Source organism: Myotis brandtii, unplaced genomic scaffold (assembly GCF_000412655.1).
Source record: "Myotis brandtii unplaced genomic scaffold, ASM41265v1 scaffold475, whole genome shotgun sequence".
NCBI lineage: Eukaryota > Metazoa > Chordata > Mammalia > Chiroptera > Vespertilionidae > Myotis > Myotis brandtii.
Genome location: NW_005368148.1, coordinates 3,857,011 through 3,881,716, shown reverse-complemented (window position 1 = coordinate 3,881,716; position 24,706 = coordinate 3,857,011). Strand labels below are relative to the sequence as shown.

Genomic DNA, 24,706 nt, shown 5'->3' with positions numbered 1-24,706 from the left:
GCCGGCTGAAAGCAGGTATCTGGGGTTTGTTTAGCTTCTATAATTGAAACATTGTTGCTTCCAGAGCTCAGAGCCGAGCTGTGGCAGACGGGGAACCTTGGCTTCCTCCGTCACTGGAGCAAGCAAGCCTCCTGCTTGCTTCAGCTGCATGGCTGCCAGCCGCCATCTTTGTTGGCAGTTAATTTGCATATCGCCCTGATTAGCCAATGGGAAGCGTAGCAGAGGTATGGTTAATTACCCTTTTTGTCTTTTATTAGATAGGATTTTTAATCATTGACATATGACATAAGTTTTCTGAATCATGGATTGCATTTTAAAATTTCTATTTATCCCTAACATGAAGCTAATAATCAACTATTTTTAAACACTTTTATTATTAGAAGTTTCCTCAATTGTAGTGTTCATTGAATTTCTTGTTTCTTATATGAAAGTAAGAAAAAAAGTGTCTACTTGCAATAATCACAAAAGGCAAAACTTAATTCCCTTACTTAATTTCAATCAGCATAAATCGGTGAACTCTGTCTTTAGTTTAACTGTTCAATGTTTTTAAAAGTCACCATTATGTATTTTATAATTTCATAGTTTTATTTCTGGCTTAAGCAGGTAAAAAGATCAGCAAAGCATTTTTCCCTTTTATAAATGCTTTAAAATGCTTTGAATAGGCAACAGTGCCAAAATACTCTTTTGCACTTAAAAATGACTTCACAATAAGATAGATATAAAAAGTGAATATGGAGTCAAATATACTTACAATACTTGGAGAATTCTGTAGTTTTGGATTTTAGTTTTTATTCTTGATGTGAAAGTAATTACAGAATTACCATGCCACATTCTATATACTTTATAATTACTTCTCAATGGCATTATAGTTGACATATATATTTTTTCTTAATAATAACCCTAAATTTAAGACACTTCATTTCATATACCCATACACATAGTATTTTATTTAATAATTATTTATTGAATGACTGAATAGGTTCAAATTCTTGAAATACCTCAGAATGATACATACATATATATATATGTATATATATATATATATCATGGTAGTAACTGACAAAAAAAAAGGATGTCTTTTGACAAAATGAAGTTCCTGGGAACTAAACTGTCAGCTCTTTAACACAATGATGAATTGTGCTATTGAATTTATATTGACTCTATATTTTTCCCTTTTTATTAAAGTCTTTTTCTGTTTACTTTAAGTTTTTGGTCAGCATCCTAGAAAAGTGAAGATAAAAGTTTGGGATAAGATATAGGGAGCATCTTAGTGGTTTGCTACACTGAAAATACACATTATGTTGGGAAATGCCTGGGAAGCAGCGTTCAGAAAAACAGCTCTAGCTGAGAAGGGGGCCTTTACAGTAGGACAGTGCTGCAGCAGAGGGGCATCACCAGGCAGGTTGCTAATGGTAGGGACCCAAAAAAGCAGAGAGCAGAGGTGTCCAGGGGAGCACACCCTGGAGTGTTACCAGCCTTATCCAACAGCTGCCAAATGGCATTATCCCATGGCCCCAATGGGTCATAAGATTGGAATGTTCATTTTGTACTCTACACAGTACAATACAAGCAGCATGCTGTCTTCCAACCATTTACTAAAAAAATCAAACTCAAAACAAAACTCTTTTATGTTCTTATATGAGAACATCTTTTCCATAGAGATATTTTCCACCTAAAGCGTGAAAGAAGACTGAAAGTCACTGGTCATCTAAATACCCTTAAGGAACTGAAGCTGTCTCCTACAGTGGCTGCATGTCATCCGGGGGCCCACCTTGGTTTGTTATTTTGAAATCAAGCAATGCAGAGCATCTGTTCTTGTCAGAGTTGCTTACCTATATGCTACACTGGACATTTTAAATTGTCTTTGGATTGTTAGAATGAAGAAGAACCCTGGAAAAGACTCGCGTAAGTCAGACTTTTAGTGGATAGCCAAATAATTAGACATACCTCCCAAGGTTTTTTCCTACCCAAATTTTACCAGAGTTATTTTTTTTTGTGGGCCGATTATAGGAATAAATGGGGAAAAGGCAGAAGATCAGGGTTAAACAACAGAGAAGACTGATAAGTTTAGTTCTTCAAACTGGTAGATATTGGAGGTAGAAAGAAATGAGGGAGGGTATATCAGAGTGAATTTATCTCTGCTACAGACCAGTCAAAAAGGATGAAAATATGCAGATATTTGTCCTTCCTCATTCCATTGGGCATTCTTAATGAGGCAAACAGGATATAGAGATATCCTTTCTCCGTGAATAATAAAGGGAAAGGGGAAACAATAAGAATAGCTAACACTTAAATAGTGCTTACTATTGACCAGGTGCATATAAACATATAGACATTTGTTTAAAACATAAACATGTAAAAAGTGTTTTAATTATATTAACTAATTTAATTCTAGCATCAATCCTAACATTATTGTCCCCATTTACATGATGAAACTGAAGTACAGAAAAGTTAAGTAACTTTCCCGAAATTACAGAGCTTGTAAGTGACTGAATCTGAGCAAGGATTCCTGCCCAGGCCGCCTGGCTAGAGACCACACTGTATGTTGTGCCTTGAATTGTTCAGACTTAACAGAAAATAAATATTTTGAATATAATGTCCTCATAATCACATTCTTAATATCCCATCACTTTATCCAATGGAAAGCAAAACATGTATGGTGTCTCCAATAAAGCAAATAATACGTATTTTATTTGAGGGTCCAAATTCTTTTTGGTTATTCAGATTTCATATAATCAGTAGGTCACTGAGACCTATTTTAGAAGCTGGTTCTCATATAGACTAGCTTGTTGGAACCCAGTGGTCAAAGATTACTTCTGTTGTCATTTTAATTCATTCAAAAACTTCACATGTGGTATGCCTTGCATTTTATTATAATTAATTTTAAAATATTTTATAAGGTATATAAAGTATTTTTGTGTATATTTAGTACATTTTAACCAATTTTTTCTGTTAAATAAATGTCTTTGTGTATTTTAGGTTTGCTTTTCCACAGACATTTTTTCTAAACTTTTTCATCTTTCATCTCCAATGTGTCTTTCTGAACCAGATGTAATTTCTTAAAAAGATAATTTTGATTGTACTAGACAACCAGTAGATAACTCATTGGTCCATCTAAATTATAAAATATATGACAAGCAAGGATAAAGTGTTGTTTAAGAAGTTTCAGAAGAAGATGGGGAACTCCTAAATGACCAATTTTAGAAGGCTTTTTTAAAATATTGAAATAAATTCACAATAAGGTTTTTCATTTTTTCTCACTGTTATCATTACCTGAACTTTCCACTTCACAAGTGAGAAGAAAGAGATTTTGGGCAAAACCTAGGGTGGAAATAGTAAGAGCTGGGGATGAAAATGGGGAATGGGGTAGAGGATGGAGGGATGCTGGGGGTTGGAGGAAGGCTCCAGATAATCAAATGCCATGAGGAATTAGGCTAAAAATATTGAGCTAACAGATTGTATAACCAAGACATGAGGATAAAAGGAAAGGTTTGAGAGGTGGGAGCATACAGGTTGGGGTCAATTTAAACAAGTCCACTTCTTTTAAAATCAGTTTAAAAAGATTCTTTACAGAGTTGTCCATGTCTCCATCATTACCTCAATTTGGTGGTAACTTTGTCCTCATCGTTGTGTATTAGGAACAGCATGGTTTTATATCACTCAAGGGAGATATACTTGCAAGTCCTATGAGAGCCCAGAGCATTTTTATTATATTTTGTGATTACAGTTGGAGATGCTGTTTATCTTATTACTTGTAAAACTCAGAGGGAAGCTTTCCAAGGGCTTCACGGCTCTCGGGTCTCTTTGTAATCAAATCTGCTTCTTCAGCAGTAATTTTAGCATCTATTATCGCTTGAGCCTCTGGCAGCCCAGCAGCCTCGCAGCTTTGACATCACTTGTGGTTTGCAGAACATCATGCAGTGCTGTCTAGTGCTCCTGATAATAGTTTCTAAATGCATAGCTGTTTTTACTGCTTGAAATTGCCCCATCTCTTCCTAGCAATTGAATTTGGCAAGTTAATCATTTACCTTTTCTACCCCATGCCCAGACCTCACTGCAGGATCATTGGCGTCACACCAAGTAAGACTTCACAGTGACAGAAATAAGTTTGTGCTGAAACTGGGAATGTCACCCTCTCTGGAAGATGTCCATATTGTCTTTTTAGATGGAGAAACGAAAGCAATTAAAAGCATATTTTTCTAAGTACACCTAATGAGTCCAAAACAGAACCCAAAAGGGAAATCTGTGCTCCTCACTCCTGGTGACATGAGTGGTTCCCTGGGCTTCCTTCTCTTCTCACCAAAGCTCCTGTGCCTGCAGCACAGTGTAATCATACTTGAGTTCAGCCTCACACTTACATTCTCAGAGCTGATTCCAAGATATTAGGTTTAAAGACTCGGGTGGGGGCGGGGGGGAGATGGTCAAGGAGGCCTACATTAATCTGATGGGCTAGCTCAGTGGTTCCCAAACTTATTTGGCCTACCGCCCCCTTTCCAGAAAAAAATATTACTCAGTGCCCCCTGGAAATTAATTTTTTTTAAATTTTAATAGCAATTAAACAGAAAGATATATGTATTAATGTTTCTACCTTTTTCGTAAAATATAGTAAAGAAAGGTGTAAATTAGAAACATTGAAATTTGAAATTATGAAACTATTTATTGAACTCAGAATAGAAAGGTAATACAAAAAAAGTTAAAACAAATGCACCTGTGGCCATCACCGCCCCCCCTGGATCACTGCAGCACCCACCAGGGGGCGGTAGCGCCCACTTTGGGAATCACTGGGCTAGCTCTTCATTCATTGCAAACCTTGAATTTTTCTATCATGGGGATCCATCTTTAGTCAAGGCTTGTAATTAATTACAAACTCAGTGGAAAGAGACTCTAGCAGTAACATGAATTATCCCCTAAGAAAAATGTAAAGGTGCCTCTCCCCTCTTTAACTCTGTATCCTCAGAAATGCCTCATCATGTCCTTGGAGTGGACTGTGCAAGGTTCCATTGATTCCCCATATCCTCATGTTCACCAGACAGGCATGCCAGCCACCGAGACTTCCTCCCCATAAACAATCTCCAGAGAAACATCAAAGACAGGAAGTCCTTGTTAGTACCATACATTGACTCAGAGTGGCACAACAAAGATATTTCTCCTTGCCTCGGGTCAGTCTGACCCAGACCCAGATTTGTCTAGAATATAGAGATATAAATTATAAGGCTAAAGAAGGAGCTGTTGTTAGGGTCACTTGTCTTCTCAAGCTAAAAAAAAAAAGGTTAGGAATATTTTCTTTTATAAACAAAATCTTGCTGCCCTAATTTCCTAATTTCTGGTGCATGATAGTACAATGTGTTCTCAAGACTAATTCTTCCCTGGTGTGATTCCATCTTGCGCGTCTGTCCTGGGGAACAGAAGTCCTTTATCTCTGTCTGCCTTCTCTCCCACTTAAGTGTGTGCCACTACCCCAGGGACGATTCAATGGATATGGACATGAGCCCTCTGAGGCCCCAGAACTATCTTTTTGGTTGTGAACTAAAGGCCGACAAAGATCATCACTTTAAGGTGGATAATGATGAAAATTAGCACCAACTGTCTTTATGAACAGTCAGTTTAAGGGCTGGTGCAAAGGTTGAATTGCACATTGTTGAAGCAGAGGCAAGGAATTATGAAGGCAGTCCAATGAAAGTAACACGGGCAACTTTGAAAATGTCTGTACAGCCAATGGTTTCCTCTGGTGGCTTTGAAATAACACTAGCTGGGGTCTTATGGTTGAAGTGTGGTTCAGGGCCTGTACATATTAGTGGACAGCACTTAGTAGCTGTGAAGGAAGATGCAGAGTCAGAAGATGAAGAGGAGGAGGATGTGAAATCCCTAAGTATGTCTGGAAAGCATTCTGCCCCTGGAAGTGGTAGCGAGATTCCACAGAAAAAGTAAAATTTACTGCTGCTGAAGTTAATGAGGAGGATGAGGAGGAGGAGGAGGATGATGATGACGATGATGACTTTGAGGATGAGGAAGCTGAAGAAAAAGCTCTAGTAAAGAAATCTGTATGAGATACTGCAGCCAAAACAGCACAAAAATCAAACCAGAATGGGAAAGACTCAAAACCATCAATGCCAATATCAAATGATCAAGAATCCTTAAAAACAAAACAAAACAAAAAACAGGAAAAAACTTAAAATACCGAAAGGACCTGGTTTTGTAGAGGACATTAAAGCAAAATTGCAAACAAGTATAGAAAAAGCACATGGAACAATCCTGGGAACTACTGGTGAATTAAGCCCAAAGATGGGGAAAGAGGAAGAGGAGAGACAGATATAGTCCATACTGAATATCATCAACAGTCCAGACTGAAGTCTTCTATTGTAATCTCAGACCCCTTTCTGAATGTCCACTCACCCATGCCCCCTTCCAGGCTGAGGACAATCGCCCTGTTATCTCCTAAAGCACTTTTCTTTTGACTGCTGTGGTTCAGGGAATTTTTCTTTCTACTTGTGCATTTGCCTCACCTCTTTGACCAGGTTTTAAACACCTTTGTATCTCCCTATCTGCTCAATAAATATTTGAATGAATCAAAACAAAAAAGACTAATTCTTGGAACAGTCTAGAAAGGTTCATGTGCTTCTCATTTTGTTGCTACTTGTTGAAGGCCAAAGGGGTTGAACGTGTCAGACATAGTGGGTCACTTGCATGACATACTACATGCTAATAAGAAACGATATGTGGGAATTCCAGGATATGTTTCATCCTGTTTCAGCATTAAATTGCAGATCATGTCCAAGTATCTGTTTTCATTGAGAAAAGCCAGAATCCGCCAAAGTCAACATGAAGCAAAAGAATTGCATCGTGATGAAAAAGAGTTAAGACATGTACACAGACACGTTGTTCTTTTCCATTGTTATCTAAGTAGCCTTGTTTATTTTTCAAAAAAAGTTTTAAATTTTTCATTGCCATTTAGAAAACTTTGAGTTAGAGAATTCAGTTTACATATTGATTTATATTCCATTTTGAAACTGTTCACAGTGTAAATATTTTCTCTATATAATAGAAATGCTCATATAGTTTTCACAGTTAGCAGCCTTATCATGGAAGACAACTGATAGAAGTGGGCTTTCTTTTCTTTATTGAAACCATATTCTAGAATTTTAATTTCAAGTGGCTTAAGAAATGCAGTAAGGAGAGACCTGTAGTGAGCTACCACACTATCCAGAAATGTGATTCCTGATCATGGTGTGAGAGCAACCTGGAGTTCCCACAACTCAACTTCTGATTAAGGGGAACAAATTATTCTGCTTCTAGCAAATTACCGTACACATTGCTTAATCTATGACACATGAGAAAACTACATGTGGTGTGCCCATAAAATAATGAGACTTCGTTTTTAAGTTACTTAGATAGAATTTATTTAAAATGTGTGTCGTCCTTGAGAGAGTTCCTCTGGACATTCATATTTAGTCCATAATTCTCAATGGTTTTTGGAAACTTTTGGAGAGTTATTTTAAATAAAGGTTTAGTTAACTATTTTAAATAAAACTTGGACAAAGTTTTGGGTGTGTTTTTTTTTTTTTTTTTTGGAAACTACCCAAGAGTGGATTTGGGTATTTGGAGCCACCCTGGAAAAATTCTTCAAATCGCTGCTGTGGTCACACATTCTTTTAGATACACACCTACTTCTCTAGCCATGGCCTAAATAATTTTGACTCTTCTAAAACTGTTTTCTCCATTCAAAAGAAAAAGTTTTGCTATCCTTGCAGATATTCAAAAGAATGGGCTGCAGTCTCTAGAAGCAATTCCGGAAGGGGACTTTTCAAAATGTTTATAATAATAGTGACGATTTTGGTATAACAACATCACTTTTGAAATAGCTCAATTGTCTGGATGTGTTAGTTCTTATATATTTGTTGAAAAATATAATACTTTATAGTCACATGTCTAATAGGTAGTAAGTGCCTTGTTATAGAAAATTTTCACTTCTTGAACCTGAAAACAATTGCTGTTCCAGGAGCCTCCATTATAGCTCATGAAGTGTTTGTCTTTGACTTTTGGAAGAATTGGGGATCTTACAATTTTTTTAGGAGTTATGCTGCATAATCTAGCATAGTTGTTCCACAGGCATTTCTTAAAACTACATCTTCTAATGGTAAAAATGTGTTGTTAGCAAAGTAAGACTTCACAAAATAAGAAAACAAGGTTTTATATTTTGAAACACAGATAATTGAAATACTTTTTTACCACAATATAAATATAATATTTGAAATTATATTGACATTCTGGTAGAGGTGAAGTCTAATTTAACTCACCTTTGTTAGTTTGTATATTACATTATTAAAGCGGTAACAGTGTTTTGTTCATAGATGATGGTTAAAATCTATTGACAGAATAAATAAATGTAAATACTGAAAAATTAGATCATGAAAAACATTTGATACATTCCAATAGCTTGATGGGTATTTAAAAGTAAATACAGATTTATTTTGTAAACCTTCATTTTGAATTATTTAACTTCTGAATATATTACATCGACTCCAAAATTATGGACCTGATATTTAAAAAAATGTTAGATGTATCCATGTTACAAAGCAAGTTAGATATCTACAGAGATGAATTTTTATAACACATGTGCTGAATAACTTTTGTGGTTCCAAATGCTGTACTAGATGCTGGAGAAAATGTGTGGAAAAACAGATAGCATCCTCTATATATGGAGCTTATACTCTGGTGACTGTTGGGCTCTAGGGAGAATAGACCAAACTAGGAGTCTTCATAGTGACTCTGTATTCTATGGAAAAGCTCTCATTCCTACACTCTGCGTTCTCTTCTGTACATTGAAGTATGACAGATTTGGACTCATGGTCTCCATAGTCCTCTAAGATCAGAAGGTATGCTGATTTTTGAAATTCTCCTTTGTTATCTTAACTGTTAAATCTTACCTCCCAAATTCTTAGTATTTTCAATATGAAACATATATGAGTACTATGTATGAGTGCATTCTGTAAATTGTAAAATCTTTTCACTCTGAGGTAGTGCTATTTATTCAAGAAGGCATTGAGCTCTATCTACACAAAGTGCAATGTAGATTCACCTGGTTACTTAGAAAATGAGGAAACTAATCAAAGGGTCCTTTTTTTCCCCTCTCAAAATTTGGAAATATTTTTGCCTGAATTAGTTGGTTAATTTATCATTTATTTACCTCATTTAGTTTTGTAGAAACGATGTCTAAATCCCTTGAAACCACAGTTCACATTCACTAAGGTTTAGAGCTTATGTTTTCTGGCGGGTACAGAATGTGTCACCCTGTGAAAGAGAGACTCTATTGTTTGTGGAAGCAGAGAACAAAATGAAGTCATATATCTGGAAGACATCCTATTTGGCCACCGACTTTTGGGGAGAATTAATTCCAAATAATTTTAAATGGCTAGTTAACCTCTTCCTTAAACATTTTCCAGCAGGGAGATGTCAGGCCTTCCCTCAGTAACCTAAGTCAGCAGTCGCATACATTTTCTTAAGTAGGCTTCTTCGTGTGAAAATCTGGGAAAAGGAAACGACAAGATAATGTCTAAGACTATCCCCTCTATCTTCCTCAATTTTCCTGTTGTTTTGCTTTTTTTAAATGTTTCAACCCATACTTAAGCCTTCTTAAGAATAAACTTCGACTAAACACGTTCAAACATATTATTAAGAAAACATCAGATTTCACTATGACCATTTTCACTAGGAATGAAGAAGAATTTTATTATTTCTTTTCATTTCTGCTTCCTTCACTCTTTTCTAGAAGCATCTCTATGGACAGCCATTGCAAGAGGTTTTGAGGAGAAATAAATTGTGATTGAATACAACCCTGGCAGAAATGTCTCTTCTAAGGGTTAAGGAGGTCACATTGTTTGTTATATTTTTTGAAGTCTTAGAATACTTGTGGATTTTTATTCTGACGACAAAGTGCAGCTGTTTCTAGTCAACTCTTTTAAATAAAGTTCTTTCTTAGCACATCCATTTCAAAATCAGCGAACTTCTGGGCCCAGAGTCAATCTTCCCTATGTGCGTGCCAGACACTTTCATTGTTTGTGAGAGTCACAGGTTAATCTCCAAAGATAGATTTTTCTCCCAGTCAGAATCACATGTGAGTCAATAAAGGCCCCATCTGGTTCTCTGCATCTGAGACTTGTTTTGAAATCACATATAAATTCTTTATTTCCACACAATTGTATTATATTAACTGTTTCTGAATATCAATTATGTTTTTCTGCTGCTGAAACTCTCAAGTGACTCAACAAGTACATCATTCTTTTCTTCTCCAAGTTCCCCCAGGGACCCTTAGATTTGGAAAGAGTTCACTTATAAAGTTGTCATCATCAACACCATTTTTTCCTTGTCCTTTTAAACAACTTTTCACTGAAATATAAAGGTGCGCATATATTAAGTACACATCTTGATGAATTTTTACAAATTGAATATGCACCCATATAACCAGCACCCGTCAAGAAATAAAAGACACAGCGCCCTGAGAATCCCCCTTGTACTCCCTTCTAGTCACTAACTCTCCCATCCTTGACTTCTTCTAGTAATTATTACCTTGACTTCTTTTTTATTCTTAAATATATTTTTATTGATTTCAGAGAGGAAGCGAGAGGGAGAGAGAGATAGAAACATCAATGATGAAAGAAAATCATTGATCAGCTGCCTCCTACACGCCCCACCACTGGGGATCGAGCCCGCAACCCGGCCATGTGCCCTGACTAGGAATTGAACCATAACCTCCTGGTTCATAGGTTGATGCTCAACCACTGAGCCATGCTGGCCGGGCTTACCTTGACTTCTAACGGCATAGTTCTTTTTGTCTGTTTCTGTGCTTCATTTAAATTGAATCACACAGTATGAGCTCGTAAGTGCTTATCTTCTTTCACTTACTGTTTTTTGTGTGTGGAATTACCTTATTAACATGTGTGGTTAAAACCATTTTTCTTATTGCTGTGTAATTTTATATTGTGTAGATACAACACATGTTATCCATTTCACTGTCAATGGGCATTTGGATAGTTCCTCAGTTGATGCTATAATGGATAGTGCTCTTATGTACATTTCCCTTGGTGAGCAAGTTGTATACATTATTGGATGTGTACATAGGAGATCATCAACCTATATTAATGTTTTATTTCATTGATGAAAAACTTAGATGAAAATTTCTGGTCAGCCTGATCAACCATAGTTACCATATTGAGTTGATATAATTTTTTTCTAAATCATAACAACTTAACAGTTTGTTACCTAGACTTCCCTGCTATTTTTAGTCAAGCTAGTGTCATTTCTGTTCTTTTCACTGCTTTCCTCTCATCCTGCATATCTACTTACACACATCGTACCCTTATGCTTACTCCTCCTTCTCTGCTTCAACTTCTATTTCCTAGAATGATAGAGTAATAATATGGTATTTATAGTAATAAATAACAGCAGCAACAACCATTTATTCAGCACTAACCATATACAGAAAACACTGCTATGATTTTTAACTGCTGTTTTGTTTAACTCTCACATAATCCTCATGTTATGCAAATATTGCTCCAATTGATCAATAGTTTTTATTGATTTGAGAGAGAGAGAGAGAGAGAGAGAGAGAGAAACATCTATTTATTGTTCCACTTATTTATACATTCATTGGTTGCTTCTTGTATGCACTCTGACCGGGGATCGAACCTACAACCTTGGCATATCGGGATGATGCTATAACCTACTAAGCTACCCAGCCAGGGCTTAATCGATACTTTTAGATAATGAAATATTACAAATACATATATTAAAAATAACCAAGACCAATATAGCTCGCATCCACGGGCCTAATTCTCAGATTTAATTTGTCTGCCATTTTTGCCTCAATTTTTTCCAGTACCCACGATTTAGGATTAGTTCACTTGCTCAAGTTACCCTACCATTAAGTGACGGAGCTGGCAGCTGATATTTAACTTTTTATTACTGTCCCTGTAAACCCCACTATCCTCCTCACACTTTATATTTATTTCCTTGCATGATTCTATCCTGTTTTTGCTCCTCTCTGAGAATACTAGCCAATATTTATTCTTTCAGCCAACAGATACTAGTATTTAGGAGCCTTTTTTAGGTTCCAGGAACTATACTAATACTTTTCCAGGCCTCATGTAATTCTTGCTGACAGCCCCAGAAGGAGATATGGGCATTGACCTCAGTTGACAGAAGAGGAAACCACAGTTTAGAGGTTAAATCACTTGTGTAGTACTACGTATTGTAGGTCTATTAGGCACCCAAGCTAGTATCAATATCAGGTGTGTCTAACTCTAAAGTCAGTGCTTTTAATAACCTCTCAAAGTCTTGTTCATTGGAGAAAGAATGTTATTTCTTGTCATTGTAGTTAATGTGAAATGCCAGCTGGGCGTGAGCCCCTCTTCCAAGTTTCTGCCATCTCCTATTTTACAAATGAGGGTGTTATTGTCCAGAGCATTTATATGACCAGTCCTGGGCCACATAGCTGTTCAGGGGAGCCAGGGCTAGAACCTATACATCATGACATCTTGTCCAGGCTTCTCTATTACATAATGCTGCAGGTCTCCAGTTTAAGGAAGTAAGTGTGTGGACAGGTCCATGAAACAAATTTAAACCTCTTTTGTTAATGCTCTGATAAAACCATTCTCTTAAAGGCCGTCTCCAGTGACCTTCTCTTCATTGTATATAGAATTTTTCTCCACTTTCATCCTCCTTATTTCATTGCCTCCTTTATGAAGCTCTTTTCCCTTGGCTACTCTGCATCTGAACTCCTTGTTCTTCTGAGATCACATTATTTCTCTCTTCTTTGTTAATTAGTGCTCTTCCTTCCTCCTAAAATATAGGCAGTACTCAAGGCTTTGTCTTGAGCCATCTTCTTTTTCTTTGTCCTCTCTCTTTGCAATTTCATTTACCCCAAGAGTTTCTGTACAGAAGATCACACATCTTTATTTTTAGCCCTGATTTCTCTTCCAAGATTTAGACCCGAGGCTCAGGCAGCTTGCAGAATTCAACTGGTGCAAAGCTAATTTCGACACCTACTCTTCTCACCAAACCTGTTCTTTTATGTTCAGTGCAGTGTCACCCCATTGGCTTGTCCCTTACTTTGTGCCTGCACTTTAACAAAGCCTCTTATGGAATCTTTCTGTCACTAGCCAAATCCTACTTTAATCCATCTTCATATCTGAACTCAAAATAATCTTCTTAAGGATACCTCAGATCATTTCATTCTTCTGTGCATATAAACTTTGAGGGGTTCCCCGGTGCCTACCAATAAAAATTAGGTCTTCAGAGACCTCTTTTATATGATTTCAAGTGACCTTTCAGGTCAAACTAACCTATTTCTTTTTCTCTTGACATGTCTACACATTTCCATTTCTGTATCTTTTCCTAACACTTCCTATCTCTAGAATTTCCTCACTTCTGTTAAGACCCAGTCCATCCTATAAGGCTACTTCCTTATATTGCTTCCTTATATCCTCAGCCAAAAGTAATACTTGGTAAATTTTGGTGGTCCTTTCTAACCAAGAATCATTGGTACTAGAGAAAAGTCCAGTTAAGGAGAATCAACATTAAATGGGGATCAAAATTTTTTAGTAAATATGAATAAAAGGATTGATTAGGAATTTAATTGAAAAATAAAATAAAAAATTATGAAGATAAGCTTATTTTCCTTATCATTAATAAAATTTAGGTTGTGGTTGAGATTATGTGCTAATTCCCTGAATGTACAAAGGACAAAGTATTTATTGAGTTTTTAGCATAATTTTCTGACAACTGTAAGATAGAATATTTCAGTCACATCAACTTTGACGTTTGTAACAGCCACATAATTTTTTTAAATATTCTAGAAGCTCAGTTTTATGTAAATCATCTTTTAATTTTATTTTATTTCAAAAGACCCATGTCAGTCACTTATCTTGTCTTGTCTTTAGTTACCTGGTTTCTCTCTGCCAGATCCTCATTTATAAGTGACTGCATTTGATTTTAGTGGTTCTATCCCACCTCTGTTTTCACTGACTTTCTGTAGTTGTGCAGATTTTTCAATATCTACAATTTCTTTTTCAATAGATTACTATTGATGTTGTAATCAATAAACAACCTGCAAAACCCTTTGTGATTACCTAACACTTTATCCTTAGGTTTTATATAAAATTAACTATGATCTAAGTGTTTGAGTACATATCTGTCCTACCAGGATTTAAGTTTCTTACAAGGCAAGAATTATGCTTTTTTTGTACTCTTTCATGAACCTATGGAAATGTCTTGTACATAGTAAAAATTTGAATTCTATTATTCATTGGTTCCTCAATAGAATCAATCCTTACCTTTTGCTGCATTTCATCATTAGAAATAATTCCATAAAATTAGATTATAGCCCCAGCCAGTTTTGTTCAGTAGATAGAGTATCAGCCTGTGGACTGAAGGGTCCCGGGTTTGATTCTGGTCAAGGGCACATGCCCAGGTTGTGGGCTTGGTTCCAGTAGGGGTCATGCAGGAGGCAACCGATCAATGATTCTTTCTCATCATTGATGTTTCTGTCTCTCTCTCCTTCTCCCTTCCTCTCTGAAATCAGTAAGAAAAATTAGATTATAGAAAAACAAATAATTTATTTTTCCCATTGGAGCAGCAAATAATAAGTTGCATTCCTAATCAAAGGCTCAACTTCAGATATAAACAATAGTTTATCATAAAATAAAAGATGAAATAACTAAAATCGTCTATGATAACTTAAATAAAACATATTCTAAGTCTTGTAAAGTGTCAGTATAGCATGTGTAATGATTATTTATTATAACATGTACATAAAATGTAAAGGTACAAATTAGATTAAACATTTAATATAAATGTAAAAGCTATTTTAAGTGTCAATTTAAGATTCTACTTGATGGCAAATTCTCTCCTCCCTCCAAAGTTTATAAGGGTCTTTGTAACCCAATTCTTTTTACAAGTCTCATTCAAATATGCCTTAAGCAGATACTTTTGGGGGGGGTGGGAGAGTGGAGGGGGAGCAAACAATTCTGTTGACCTTTGATTTGCCTCATCAAATGTAGGGTTACTCAATAGTCTTTGGGAGGTGATAATGATTTTGCTTCTACCTCTGAACAGCTGACCTAACATTTCCTCATTCACACTCTCCTTATTCAACTTAAAGCCATTCAATCTCAGAACAAATAAATTCTACACAAGAGCAAAAAGTAGTTATGTCATTCTACTTGATATATAGTCATGAGAATACTACACACATCATTGGAATGCTGTAAAAATTATTACCAGGTCTTTGGAATGAACATTTTAAAGGGAATTTCTGACAGAAGATAGTTCCCTGACTTGACTTAGAATGTGCCATTATATGAAAATCGGTGAATGAATAAAGGTGGCAGAAATTCAGGAATGGTAGGAAATATGCAGCTATGATTTAGTGGCATTGAGATCTCTGAATGGCTTGAGGTGGTGACCGCCTGTATTGCTAACATCTAACTAGGAAAAAAAGATTGCCTTTATAACTTGAATGTTCTTGCTCTCTCTATAAAGCTTTTATCGAGACTAAGTGGAATTGTAAGTGTACCTAATCTCATGTGAATTTTTTTTCAAATACTCTGATAAATCTAGTTTGTAGCAGAGATAAATTAAAATGGACAATTTATCCAAAAGATGAGTTTAGAAATTATTCTCTTATACTTCCCTTTCTTTTCAGTACCTAGATATGCCCTTCTATAGTTGTGTTTCTTTTTGTTGCCCTAGCAATGCCTATTAACCTGCAAGGTCATTCTTAATGAAAGGCTGCCCTCTGATGTACTACTCTATCCTTCCATGTAATCATGACAATTGACATGAGATGCTGTTCTCTGGTTCTCTCCAGTTGTAATGCAGCAATTCCTCTACTTTGAAAAATATTTCTTACAGGCTGGGTCAAGTACTGGGACCAATGACTTAGGAACATTTATTGAGAAACATTTGTTCAGTTCAACTGCTATCGAATAATACTTAATTCATACATTTTTTACCTTCCCATCAGACTTTTTTTTTTTAAAGCAAATTCTCATTTTTTAAATTTATCAGAGAGTGAACCAAGTGCATTTCTGGAAAACCATCTATTATCTTATTAACCTTTTTAATGATCCTGCCTGGTGCTTTCCCTCTATTTCCTATGGATTCACCTTTTTGACTTTTATCTACTTTATAAAGATTTTCTCACTGTTATCTTTCAGTCCTCTGCTGAGAATTTAAAATTTTATTTTTAAAATAATTGTTGTATTGATTGATTTTAGAGAGGGGTAGGAGAGATAGAGTGAGAGCGTGCATGCGAGAGAAACATCAATTTGTTGTTCCACTTATTTATGCATTTATTGGTTAATTCTTGTATGTGCCCTTACAGGGATCAAACCTGAAACTTTGGTGTATTGGGACAAGGCTCTAGCCAACTGAGATAACTGACCAAAGCCTAAAATTTTATTTTTTATCATAGTATCTTTTCTTATTTTATAGACACAATGTCTTCTTTTATTCATCCCAGGATAACAAGTTTTTTTCTTTCTTTCCTCTCCATTGCTGCATTTTTTGTTTTATGTCCTTTTGCTTTATGTGTTCTTCACTACTGGTGACCCTTCCTTGTCCTTTCATATTTTAAAAATGTATGACTAAATGCCAGTTGAAAGCTCTGTGTGTTGGGGAGGTGGGGGCGGGGGTGGCATGTAGACTAGCACATTTCATTGAAGGACAATGAGACTTAAGTTCTAACCATTTTAGAGGGGACCTCTCAAATGGGGCTGAAGTTGATTGACCCAGACAGAACCTTTGTGTGAATTAGGAAAAGGTGAACCCTGGAACATTTGAGTTGTTAACCAGTTGATGCCTTTATGTTAATTAGAAAATGTTAGTCCCTTTCCAGAGCACAGGGCTTAGTAAGTGGAGCCTGGGTTGGATATCATTCCTCACTCACCTCTCTAACCAATGTTCCTTGTATATTTAACAACCTGAGAAACTGTAAGGGTCCTATTCCTAAATGTTAGTATCTGTAGGCCTTTCTCTTCAGCTGGTCAGTTTTTCAGGAAGGATGTTTAGTGTTCTGGGGGTGGGATTGGGTAGAGTTGTGAGGGGTGGGTGGGGAGTCTAAAGGTCTGGCTACTAGATTTCTGGAAGCTGGCTTCCCAGGGCTTACCTCCTTTGCAAACTTAGAATTCAGCTATATCTAATGAGCTCAGGCAATTATCCTTTATCCATCTACTAAATAGCTTTTAAAATTGTGTTGCTGTGCCTTGTCTACTCTTGTTTCTTTTCCAGTTTTCTTTGTCCTTTTGTGTTTATTCACTTTTTATGTATCTACTGTCATTTTACTGGGAAATAATAAGGAAGCAGAAAAAAAACATGCCCAATTCTTTGTGTTTAAATGGAAGTTTATCATTTGGGGAAGGGAGGGACTGTATTATTGAATTTTTACATATACTCTTTTTAAGATGAGTTCTAAATTTGGTAGTTAAGGATGTGATATATTTTGCTCAAGGTTGTAGTTGCTGTATAATTCTTATTGTTTTGATTTGATTAAAGTCATCAATAGGCCTACTTGATTTTCATTGGCCATAGTTGAAGTGCTATGATTCATTGCAAGACTGTGAAGATGAAGTAGATTTAAACAAGGGCTAAGGTGCAGCTTTGTACCTCGGTAAGCACATTCACTTGAACTTCACTTCATCCCACAAATCTTGATTGGCTCCTGTGGGCATTGGGCCAGGATTTTTAGAGAAAGTCATATAGTGATTTCTGAAGGGTCTGAGGAGAACTGCACAGCTAGTGCATATTTGTATTATCTCTAGAGTCTGCTTAAACTGTGACCTAATGTTGCAAATGAATACAGAAATGTACCAGACCAAATAATGTTTTTACTAAACTAGCTGTAACCCACAGCAGCACTCTAGTCAAATGAATAAAAAGCGCTATTCTTTACCACCCACTTGACTTGAATTCTTCTTCTTTGTGGGTATTTATTTGTAAGGTCTTAATAACAAGCCTGAATATCTACTTTAGTAAGATATAGTAATCTAGAAGTCTGGAAATCACTTCCTTCACCACAGGATCAGTTTGAATACCACTAACTGTTCTCATGTATGTATATATATAGAGAGAGATAGAGATAGAGATAGAGATGATAGAGATAGAGATAGAGAGAGAGAGATGTAGAGATCTGCACATTGAAGCTATGATTGCAAACTCCTGGAGCATTCATTGTTTGTGAACACAGTTTTGTGTCAACAAAAAATAAGTAAATAAATTAAAAAATAAAAACCAAGGCCTGCTGAAACCCTGTTTAGAGAAAATAATCTTCCCTTACCTTTGAATGCTCTTCTGCACTGCTACAGATTCAGCCATCAGAACTATTTTATTATTTAGGTGCTCTATATGCAGGTATTTAGGGCTTTCCTGGGGCCTTTATAAATGTGAAAAAGGTTCATTGTATTAGGAAATGAGGAGGTTTACAGGATCCTTATGGTCTGTAGAATATATTTCATATCAGGGATGATCAGCAGGATTTTTTATGGGATAGGATGAATGAAAGAATTAATTCTGATATTAAATATTTGGTCCAAGTATCTCTTAAACACACAAAAGGACAATAACAACAACAACAACATATTTTGCTCCCCAGATGATTTAGACAAGTAAAGTTTCTTTTTGCTGTACTTCTCATGTGGAGTTTAGATGTCCCAATTGGGATGTAGGATGGGGGAAATAAACTGTAGTGTGATCTGCTTTTGGTCTAGGGCAAGGAATTTTAGAACTTGAATTATACTGAAAGATTAGCTACAGCTAGTGTATGGCACAAGTTTATATGTAGGGCCAATATTGTATTAATAAATGTGTTACTTAGTAGCCATTTAGTTATCAGAGAGCGACCACATTTACATAACATTTATTACAGTGTATTGTTATAATTCTTCTATTTTATTATTTGATATTGTTGATTCCTAACTTTTCCCAATTTATAAATCAAACTTTACCGTAGGTATGAATGTATAGGAAAAATCTATCTGCTGTTCCAGGCATCCCCTGGGGGTCTCGGAACATATCCCCTGTGGATCAGGGGGACTACTGATCTATAGGTCACTTTCCTTGGCTTCCTTTAAAACTGAGTCTATGACCAAAAAACTACAATGACTCGTGAGTCTGATATTTTGGAATCCAAGAAAGAAATGGGAGAGAGTCATCTTTCATTTTGTTCTTTGTAATTTTCTAAACTCAAAGGAAAGGATGGACTATAGCCAAATGTTCCTGAGCTTGGAAGCTGATGTAAAGTGACCCCTTACTTCTAAAGGAGAAAAGAATTGGAACAGGACAATAATAAAAATGCCACCATCTAATCATTTTGCTTTATAGGCTTAAACTGACATTTGAATAATTCTTTCAGGAAACTCATAACTTCTCCAAAAATTCTGTAAATGTTTAGTTTTGTGGAATAACAGAAAGTAGAAGTAGAGTGTCCTTTTACACTTGGCTAGGAACATAGATAACTGAATAAAGTTATTTTCTGAATGGCATAATGGGACATATGCAAAGTAGACCTGAATCAATATCAATATTTTCTTTTAAAAATATTTTTATGACTTAAGGTTTAGAATTCACCCTTTTACAAATCTTAAGAAAAATGTTTCTTCTGAAAGTTTCTTCTCACATCTCTTGATGTGTAAGTGTATGTGATGATTTGGGGAACTGTAGAGATAGAAAAGGATTTCTTTGTTTATAGAATTTCTCCCTCTCCCCTGGACGGCTGTTTAGATATATAGCTGCGTACTCACTCATGTTAAGGAAGGTACAGAGAGAGAAATGCTGCCTTTTATGCTCCTATCAAACATTACACTCCAGCCCCTGTGGGCGGGAAGTTCTTTGGGGGAAAACCAGTGGTACAGCCCACCTTCCTGCTTCTACTGTGGAAACTTATTTTCCATTGTCCTGTCTACAGGGAAGCAGAACAGCTGCTTGACACATTGGCAAAATATTTGAACACTGTTATTTGCTTATCAGCCTTCTCTTTTTTAGGTTAAATAAACTACACTTTTTTATTAACATTTTTTTATTAATTTCAGAGAGGAAGGGAGAAGAAGAGAGAGATAGAAACATCAATGATGAGAGAGAATCATTGATCAGTTGCCTCCTGCATGCCCTGCACTGGGGGTCGAGCCCACAGCCGGTGCATGTGCCCTGACCGGGAATTGAACCGTGACCTCCAGGTTCATAGGTCAAAGCTCAACCACTGAGCCATAACTGGCTAAACAAATAAACCACATTTCCTTGGCTTTCTGTTTGGGGGCCAATTTTCTTACCTTTTTTTATTTTTTCAATCTTTATAATCAGTCTATTTAGGATTATTTCCAAATCCTCTCTAGATGTTTTCAGAGCTTAAAACAAGCTAACCAATACCCTTATAAGGCCTGCCCAGTGCTGAGCCTAAAGGCGTGATTGCCTGGCATTTCCTATGTCACATGTTAAAATACTCTTGTTCAAAACTTGGTTTTAAAATTATAGCATAGCAACATTAGCTTGTATTTAATCTTCATTTTTTTGTAGAGGCACAGGTTTCTTGTGTCATGGATACTCAACACCAGGCTTGCTAAATCTTTATTGGTTCAGAATGGTTTCACTTGGAAAAATCTACACTACTGAATCTCTATTGTTGCATCTATTTGCCAACTTCTACAATATCACTGCCATTTAGCATTTTTTTTTTTTTGTATTTCAATTTCTGTAGCCGGTTTGTGCAGAATTCAAGTTTTGCACCTTCAATCATGCATTTATTCTTTCAACAGATGTTTATTAAACCTCTATATTTCAGGCACAGCCTGTCCTATACTGCACGTTTTCAATGTATCGGTGAATACTTTGAATCACACTACAACATTGCTTCAGACCAAGGCAAGAGTGGGTTGGCCTCATTTTAGGGAAATGTAGTTAATGAAGTGTACAAAAGTCCTCATTAGCAGATGAGTCTTCAAAGACATCATTAGGGTGATGTTCTGGTACAGCACCAGCCAGTGAGCTGAGCCTGCCAGAGCTCGTTTGAGCATTTACTCCACAGGGCAAAAGTGAAGCAACAGTTACTGTCTCTTGGTAACATCATCTAACAAGACTTATGGTAGAGGTCACCCTTTAATGTCCACTTATTGGCTAAATCCTGAATCTATTTCACTTTCCATTCTGGTGTTGTGGGTGTTCCCAGGGTTTGTTTAGTTCTTGGTGTTCGGATCGCTCTGTTCTTTTCTTTGCTAATATGGCCCTGTGCCACAATTTTAACTCTTTTTATCTGTACTTATGTTTATAACGTCCCTAAGATCCAGTTCTGTCTCATTAGCTACCTCAAACACCATTATCTGAAATGTGTTTCATCACAACTTTAGTACATTTTATTCTCTCTTAAATTATTTGCTGTCAGTTCTGTTAGCTGCATTTCTATTACTGACACATACATCCTTCACTGAAAACCTCATTTATTTTTTTAATCTGTCACCCAGTTTTTCTGTTATATTCTAATAATCACAACTGCCGTGATGTCCTCTTTCATTAATCCTTATTACTCATTATGGGTAGACTGAATTTCATAACACATTTCTCAAAAACCTCCAGTGGTTCCCTGTTATCTACAGGATGAAGTTCCAATATTTTAAGACACACAAACCTGAGACAAACAGGGTCAAAATATTAAACACAATTATTCTGAGCCTTGACTCTATATTGCTTCCACCTTCCTACAACACCATGCAATGAATTCCCTAAAAGGCAATCTTTGAAAGTTGGGACAAGGAAAGAGTAACCATGGAAAAAGACTAACCCTGGAACTGGATGACTTGCTTTGCACAGAAAATATTTTAAGCACATTTTCCAGCAAGGCCTGAAAAAGACAATACAGATCGACAGGAAGTAAATACGATTCTTGATGAGGGAGAACAAGAAGACTAGCAAAGACTTTGATGGGGGGAGATGTGAAGAACAGGGGATAAAAGGAAAAGTGAAAATACCAGGAATGTCTAAGTTAGTATAAACTAGTGTTTACATAGACTCTTGGCTCCTGATAACTTATACCTTCCAGTAACTCTCCCAGGTTTGCTTTCAATAGGCCAGTATTCTGGGGAAATCATTCTCTTCTGAATTTAGAACTTTTTCTCCAGGTGGAAGTTTTTCTGCATATGTTCAGTAAGATATGTATTTAGAGATGCAGCTAGTCCAAACTCTGTGCATGATGCATAGAGGAAGGCTAAGAAGAGTCAATGTATAGGATTCCTGCTGGTTTACCATCTCAATCATCTCCCCCCACCCCTCAACTCATATTCTAGGAAGCAGTTTCATATTCATGTAGGTGTCATGGTGGTCTCTCATTTGAGCCTAAGCCACACCCATCACTAAAATTCACATATGTCTGAGCACATCTGTTGGACTGATGTGACTCACCTGACAGAAGACAATTCGTAGGAGAAACTCCATAGAAGTTCTGGAGAGAGCACGCCTTCACAGGGAGGATGAAGTCAGATAGAGTTGACCTCGTAATAAAGCTTTAGTAATTGCTGGGAATGATACTTCTGAGAATATCATGGTGCTAGCCACTTACTTTGTCTATCATCCATTCCCACTTAAAATACCACATGGATCTTAAGGCATGTGGATCTTGTACCATAATCACAACTGCCGTGATGTCCTCTTTCATTAATCCTTATTACTCATTATGGGTAGACTGAATTTCATAACACATTTCTCAAAAACCTCCAGTGGTTCCCCGTTATCTACAGGATGAAGTTCCAATATTTGAAGACACACAAATCTTATGACATAGGCAGGAGGGAACTATAGAGAAAAACAGAGAGCTCCATGCTGAAGTCCTGGAACTTGTAGAACAATGCTGTTTCAGTACTCACATGGAAAAATACAACCCTGAATCAGAGAATAAGGCATTCTTGGCCACTTGTAATGCATTGAAGGGTAACTTATACATATTATGAACTTCAGAGAGTCCAAAGCAACTTTAGCACTTCAAGGACTCTGCTTATTGTCAGGAAAGCCGCAGGAGATAGTGGTATCCATCGGAAATGGGCACAATGTTTGGCAGAGGCAACAATGTCCAGCAAGTTACGGTGGCAAATCAGTGATGTCAGCCAGAGGCAGCAATAAGCACATTTAGACAACATTGAAGACCTCAGAGACTGGGTTTCAGGCATCATGGGGCTGGGAAATACGCAAAGCAGAAAAGAAAAATATCAGGCCCACATAGTAGCTGACAGGGCTTGTTTTAAGAGCCCACGAGAGTAACCCTTGAAGATCCATAAATATGTGAAGGGCTCTGCAGGGTATTTGAGATACTGTGTTTTAATAGGAGACAGCACCACATGGATTTTTAAGTTTCTTGAGTTTAGAAGACTTTTTCTGTGTGTTTTTCTTTTAAATTTGATTGTTAAATCTTGAAATGAACAATGATATTTGAAATGTTTAAGAGAGAGAGATACGGTGTGTTTTAGAAATATGTCATTATTGTTTTTATGAGATTAAAGAAATGGTAACTGGGTTTATGTAAACATTGATCTGATGTCTGCTGCCTATCAAACGAGATTACATGAGGTACTCAGTAAATATTAGTGTGCATACACTTCTAATCTTCTTTCAACCAGAAAGATGCTTATAATTTGGGAAGGTTAGGGATGGAATAGTTGCTGGGTTTGGAAAAGCACAGAACTTCATGCCTGAATATGCATCAGACTCACCTGTGAAGATTTTTTTTAAGATAAATGCCTGAGAGGATCCCACACCTTCTGAATCAGGGTCTCTGGTGTGGGACCCAGATACGTTTTAAAGGCTCCTCAGATGATTCTGATGAACAGCCAAGTTTATGAACCACAGGTCAGAGGCTGGAGAAAGCACTGGTTTTCTATAAACAAAAGCCAAACAAATTATCTTGTCTTTCCTTGAGGATGCACCATAGTCAAATGGAAAAAATACTGGGCAGGGATCTAATCCTGGACTTAGTTCTGCTAATGTAGAAGGTCGCCTAATTTCTTTTTTTATTTTTTTAATATATATTTTTTTTATTTCAGAGAGGAAGGGAGAGGGAGAGAGAGAGATAGAAACATCAATGATTAGTGAGAATCATTAATTGGCTGCCTCCTATATCCCTCAACTGGGGATGGAGCCCTCAACCCAGACATGTGCCCTTGATCGGAATCGAACCTGGGACCCTTCAGTCCGCAGACCAATGCTCTATCCACTGAGCCAAACCAGTTAGGGTCACCTAATTTCTCTTATCTTCGTTTCCCAGCTGCTTAATGGATACTCTGATAATTTCTGTGCAGAGCTGTTGTGAGTATTAAAAGAAGCATCTATACAATAGGAGATCACTTATAGTAGGTGGGCAATAAATGTTATTTCTTATTTGCTCCTTTCCTCTCTCTTTAGGTAATAGTGAGTCTTCAATGCAAGTGGTTCAGCATCCCATTTCTTTTTAGTTTAATGGGGGAGATGAATGCTAAACCAATTATGCTAATATTTATTCAATTACAATTTTGTAACATGTCACAAATGTAAATTACATGTTATAAGGGTCTCCAACAGGATTTTCTGACCTAATTTACATAGTATATTAGCCTTCTGTTTTAGCTACATTTTTTTCATATTAACATATTGAAATATTTTTTTCCCAATGTTAATGCAGGAAAGCTTATTGTAGGGAATAAAAATG

General features: G+C 36.5%; 1 protein-coding gene and 1 pseudogene across 3 annotated transcripts in view; both read left to right on the top strand.

Annotated features, from left to right (window-relative positions):
- The window catches only part of LOC102263335, an 8,760-nt pseudogene extending 2,193 nt beyond the window's left edge, over window positions 1-6,567 (top strand).
- Window positions 1-24,706, top strand: part of RNLS (renalase, FAD-dependent amine oxidase) — a 219,044-nt gene that overhangs the window by 19,687 nt on the left and 174,651 nt on the right. The gene's annotated exons all lie outside the window — the stretch shown is intronic.